Source organism: Corylus avellana, chromosome ca10, assembly GCF_901000735.1.
Source record: "Corylus avellana chromosome ca10, CavTom2PMs-1.0".
NCBI classification, from domain to species: Eukaryota; Viridiplantae; Streptophyta; class Magnoliopsida; order Fagales; family Betulaceae; genus Corylus; species Corylus avellana.
Genome location: NC_081550.1, coordinates 14839620 through 14845780, shown reverse-complemented (window position 1 = coordinate 14845780; position 6161 = coordinate 14839620). Strand labels below are relative to the sequence as shown.

Below are 6161 nucleotides of genomic sequence, written 5' to 3'. Positions count from 1 at the left end.
GTGTTGAAATGATTTGACTCCACGATCTCCAGACTCCACCGACCCCAGAAGGGTTGATCTACAATATTTCTATGTAACTTTTGAGCAAAAGTTTGAAAATAATAATAATATGGCTTAGTTTTCTTTCAGGTGTTTGATATGGCAGATCATGTCATACATCACTTGCCATCTTTATCATCTTATGATTATCATTATATATGCAGAAAACTCGCAAGACTCACCAAAATCTTAGGCAGACCACACACCCTCAAAATTGGCCCCCATCTTGCTCCAATATTTACCAATATATGTATGACTTTGTATTACACGTTATATATGATTTATCTTGTGTAAGAATCTTATCATTTGACTATGAAAAGGTAACATTTGTTAAACCATCAATCTCAGAAGCTGAATAATCAATTCTAATATTGAAGATATTGATCAATTCTAATGAAAGATATTGAATGATGGAACTTTTCGATCTGATATCATTATTTACAGCAAAAATTTAAACTGATAAGAAATTGTTGGTATAATTATATATTTAATATTTAAACTTTTTTTTTTGCTTAAAAAAAAAAAAATGTTATTGGGCTACATTTTTGTATATTGAAGTATATAATATGTATTACAATGGCCTCTCTCTCTCTCTCTCTCTCTCTCTCTCTATATATATATATATATATATATATATATATAAAAGAAGTAGTGCTACATACTCTCATTCTCAATCTTTTACTTTTACGCTTTTTAAAAACAATATTAGATTTGGGATAAATGACAATTAGAATTTGATTAGATGCTGATTTTAAGAGTTATGGAAGTGTGAAAGTGAGTCTTTTAGTTAGACTTGAAGGAATATTATATTTTTATTAATTTTAAAGTGAAAAATATTTTTTAAATATTCTGATATTCATGGGCAGTTGGGATTTAACTTTTTGATAAGTAGAAAAAAAAAGAACTCAACAACTTTAAGAAAAAATAAAAGCCGCCCTTGAAAATACAAAGGCAAATCACAAAACTAGTGAAAAGTTTGAAGCATTCCTGTGAGTAGATCGAGTGGCCGGCCCAACGTGCTGAAAATAGCAAGCTTTCGTGTATGGAAGTGTGAACATGAAAATGGTAATTCTTTATTACGTGATCCCATGGGATGAACATCTCTTCATGCACAAATGCATACTTCGGTCATGAAAATATTTTTATATATGTTGATTTTTTTTTTGAAAGATGAAAGTAAATAGTATTGAGAGGAGAAGAAGGGGTTTAACAAACTGTGCCTACGTGTTTTATGTGGTGGAAACTCGAAACCCATAATGCAACTCATGCACATCAGGAAGAAATCAACAACACAATTACTAGATAAACATGAATTACAATTCTCAAAAATAATCAAAAGTACCCTATTGTTAGCAAATTCTAAAATTTTGATTTTGTTGCTCTTGGTACAACACAAGTCTTTTCCTCCATGAATATTGTGAGTATTGTGGGCTCACATCATATTGACCAAGTGCTCACATCATAAATAGATGTGCTTAATACCTAGAGTCCAAAACTTAGAGGCTAAGTGGTACAATCTATGTGTTAGCCGCATATTACAAGAGACATAGTGCAATTCGGCCTATCCCAAAAGGGAAATAATAGATTGATGAGGGACTTAAGAAAAAAAAAAAAAGTAACTCCAACGGGCTTAGGATATGTATCATCTCATGACTTGTTCTAGGTTACCATCAATTACAACTTTTTCATTGAATTAATTATAAAAGAGTTTTATTGACTTTTTATAATTTCATTTGACCCCTCTATGGAATATCCATAGTAGTTAATTATAAACCCAACAACGCACTTGGAGAATATCGTCATATATCTTCTTCAATCTTCACAGCTGATCGAGCCTTTTGTTGGGGACGCACATGTGGTGTTGAGGAAAGGGAGATTTGAGGAGGCTGAGAGAGGGTTGACCCTTATTCTGGAGTGGGGGAGTCCGTGGGATAAGAGGACGTCTTGGGAAGGATGGATTGCTTGGACCAGAGTTGAGTTGATGAAGGCAAAGGAGAAGTCATGGCCACACACTTCAATATATCATTCGATCCATATGGCTGAAACTTTAATGGCCAAATTAAATATTTAAAGAAATGCATAAGGGTAGAGAAGAGTCACATGATTTGACTACGTACGTATGTGGCCAACTTCTTCCTAGGTCTCTAGTGTTTTACAGCTCTGAATCTGATACCAAAAAAATGTGAGTTACCATCAACATTCAACATTCAACATTCAATTCCGGTGCCGTTCACATACTAGTAGCCCGATCATGTCCAATCTTGGGTGGCCCACGCTACTAATAATGTACGTCTTATAGTGACTCGTCAATTATGGTTGCGACGTTCACGAAACAACCATTGGATCTAAGACTCATATAACATATTCACATACATTTGGCCATAGAATCATGTATATATAATAAGCCCATGACCATTATACTGCACGCACTGGTGTACCATGTGATACGATACATCTTATCAATTAATTATTAAGGCAATTACCAAGTTATAAAAAAGTAGGTATGCTCATATCATAAGTCAGCTAACATATCGCACGTTATTAAGGAAAGCAGTCGTAAGTATTTACTTATCTCGCATGCTTGCTTAAGTCGTCTGACATTTCAAATCCCTACTATAACGAAACATGGCTATCGTTATATGTAGTGGTAGAGGGTTCACTCTATTGCGCGCTTTGTTTATGGAAGTTAGATGAGGGGAAGATGGCAAGCTCCTTTCCCAACTACCTTTCTTTCCCATGCTCTTCACGCATCTATATATTAGTTTTTTTTTTTTTTTTTTTTTTTTTTAAACGGAATATTCGGGACTTTGCTCCAGCTGATGGCCAAGACACCATGGAAAGTGACGACTCTTGACAAAAAAATAAAATAAAATAAGAATAATAAATATATTTATTTATTTTAGTATATGAATACCTGAATACACAAGGACACCGTATCCTAGATTATAACTAAAAAGTATATATTGTTAGGTTATGTTTTGACACATTCGGTTTACATGTAATTTGTTGAAAATGAAGCATCCTAGTATGTCCAGAAAGTTGATTCTAGAAGGCCTTGTCCAGATCGCCAAAAGCTGGGTCCGGACTTGATTTCCAGAAACCGCATTTTGAAAAGGAGGTCTGGACCGCCAGAAGCTGGGTCCGGACCCAATTTCCAGCAAGCCCTCTTTATATGGGCTGTCCGGACACAAGAGTTGAATGTCCGGATACCACTAGGTTACGCATATGTAACACTAGCCATGTCTGGACACCAACTTATCCATGTCCGGACAAGGCTGCTGATTTGTTAGTTTATTCTTTGCTTAAACAAACGATTGTGCCTATGATAGGTACATATTTTGAGAGCAAAATCAGAGAGCTTAGAGAGAGATATTGTTCTAGTTTTATTTGAGAAAAGATTAAATACGTGAAGCCAATCGGAGTTCCGATAAAAGGAAATCTTATAGAAGAATTATGCCAGATGTTCTGGAAAGGGCTACTGCGGTAGAAGTCAAGTGGGTCGCTTGTCGTGTACAAGGAAAAGTCAATTGCAAAGGTTTTGTAATTCTTCTTGTATTCCTTATTCTTCTTATAGTGGATTGATTTCCTAGGTTTGGTTGCCCCGGAGATGCTTTACATTTAGAGAGTTCTCTAAATGGTTTCTTTTTCGTAACCAAATATCTGTGTTCTTGTTTTTCATTACATATCTGTATTTGGTTGATTATTAATTGTTAGGTCAGATCTTATTCCGCTTAATATTTGTGAATCACCTAGACTTTTGAATAAGTGTCGTTTGAAGTCGTTTTAGAATTTTCAATTGGTATCAGAGCGGGTTCACTCTGTGAAGGAATTATTTCCTGAGTGTGGTCCGAGACTCTATATCAAATGTCTCATACTGTTGCTCCTAATTCCCTTCCCGTCTTTGACGGAACTAATTATACGCTTTGGAAAATACGTATGAGAGCATACTTTAAATCCATTAGCGTTTGGCATATTGTTGAATCTGGATGGACTAGTCCAGACAAAGCAATAGCTGAATGGACAACGGAGGAAAGAATAGTGCTACTGCTAGTGAAAAAGCTATAAATGCTATTTACATATCTGTTTCAAATGAGAAATTTTCAAGAATTTCTAGATGTGAGATAGCTAAGGAAGCTTGAGAAACTTTAGAAATCACACATGAAGGAACTAAGGTAGTTAGAACTTCAAAAATTCAAATGTTGGTTTCTCAGTTTGAGGAGATTAGAATGCAAGAAGATGAAACATTTGATGAATTCTACTCAAAACTTAGTGTCATTAGAAACTCTACTATCAATTTAGGAAAAAAAATGGATGATGCTAAAGTTGTGAAGAAAATCTTAAGGTCTTTACCTGAGCGGTTTATACCTCAAATTGCTGTCATACAACAGAGCAAAGACCTAGACACAATGAGAGTAGAAGAACTTGTAGGTTCACTTCAGACTTTTGAGCTAATTCTTCCTAAACACAAGAACACCAAGAATATTACTCTTAAGGCAAAAAATGTTAAGGTTGACTCTTGTAGTTCATCTGATGAGGATTCTGGAAATAAGGAAGAAATTGCTATGTTTGCTAAGAAGTTTAGGAAATTCTTGAGATCCAAGAAAGGAAATTTTAGAAAAAGCAATTCACAATTTTCTGAGAAATCTAGAATTGAGAATGTTGAGAAAGGAAAGTCACCTAGAGGTATCAAGTGTCACAAATGTGGAGGACATGGGCACATTCGTGTTGACTGTGCTAACTTGAGAAAGTCAAATGGCAAGGCATTTAATGTGACTCAAAGTGATGAGTCAGACAAGGACGATGCTGAATAGGGAGTTAATTACTTAGCATTTGGAGTTAGTTATGCGAGTGAGCATGAGAATAGTGAGTTTAATTCTCAAGACAAATAAGGTGTGTCAGATAATGATTCAAAAGAAGAAGATGATCTGCAAGATGCTTATAATAATCTCTTTGTGGAATGCACTAAACTGAAAAAGCTAAATAAGCAGCAATTGAAGAAACTCAGAGAGGTTAATCTTGAAAATGATCAACTTTCTGTCACCTTAACTGATTCTCTTGTTACTCATAATACTTTGATGTCTGAAAATCAAATGCTAATTGCCAAAGTGAAATCCTTAGAGAATGAACTGAATGAATCAAAGAATCATTTAACAAAATTCTCTAGTGAAAAGCTAAGTCAAATGCTATATAATCAGAAACATTCGTTTGATAGAACTGGATTGGGTTTTGATAAATCTGCTATTTTGTCTGCTAATGCTGCTTCTTCTTCAAAGAAGATTTTTGTGAAACCAGTGAACAAAGAAGATAGCTTGCCTGAAAAGAAGGTAATTTCTCCTCATATTTCCAAAGGTGGAAAAGGAAAGGGAATTCTAACTGATTCCTATATGTCTAGTTCTAAGTCGAGAAGTGTGCATATGTTAAGAAACCAACCTTCTCAAAGGTTTATTCCTACGTGTCATAACTGTGGTAAGATTGGACATATTCGTCCTAAGTGTTTTCAACTTAACAGCCATGATCCTAAAAGAGAATATTTCCATTCTAGAAATAGTTATGAGAAATTATTCAACATGATGAGAGACGTAGTAACACGGTTAGATGTCTTGGATAAGAGTCATACAGTTGTCCCTGATGTGAAGAAAGTTTGGGTCAAGAAGATTAATACCATTCACCCATTGAGGGGGAGTGGTAATGGACTCACCTAGATTAGGTGGGCATATGACATGCCTGGAATTTATGTATATTTCATTTATCTTTGGTATTCTAAGGCATTTTTTGTGTGTGTTATTTTTGTGATATTTTTTTTTCTTTTCTCTCTTTCTTGTTTGGTGGTCAGTTTCTCATGTATTGTTCCGAAATGCATATTGTACATATGAGTGGGGTCAATAATTCTGCGATTTACATCTAATGATTCATATGTTTTATGATATGCCTTGTTCTTCTGAATACTGTTGAGGGAGTAAGAGTCCGTTTTTCTCATGTTCGAAGTTGTGCACTCTTTGCCCCCATTAAGTTTGTATTTTTGATATGTGTTTGGGAATTCGGATCAAACAGTTTTTTGGAAGATAGGTAATGTCCTTTCTATCTACTTGACCAACGCGTTAGTTGAACCTCGCTCCTAAAAA

The 6161-nt window shown here is 34.9% G+C and overlaps 1 pseudogene; it reads right to left on the bottom strand.

Annotated features, from left to right (window-relative positions):
• Nucleotides 1–6012: 6012 nt before the first annotated feature.
• Nucleotides 6013–6161, bottom strand: part of LOC132163000 (alpha carbonic anhydrase 7-like) — a 1020-nt pseudogene continuing 871 nt past the window's right edge.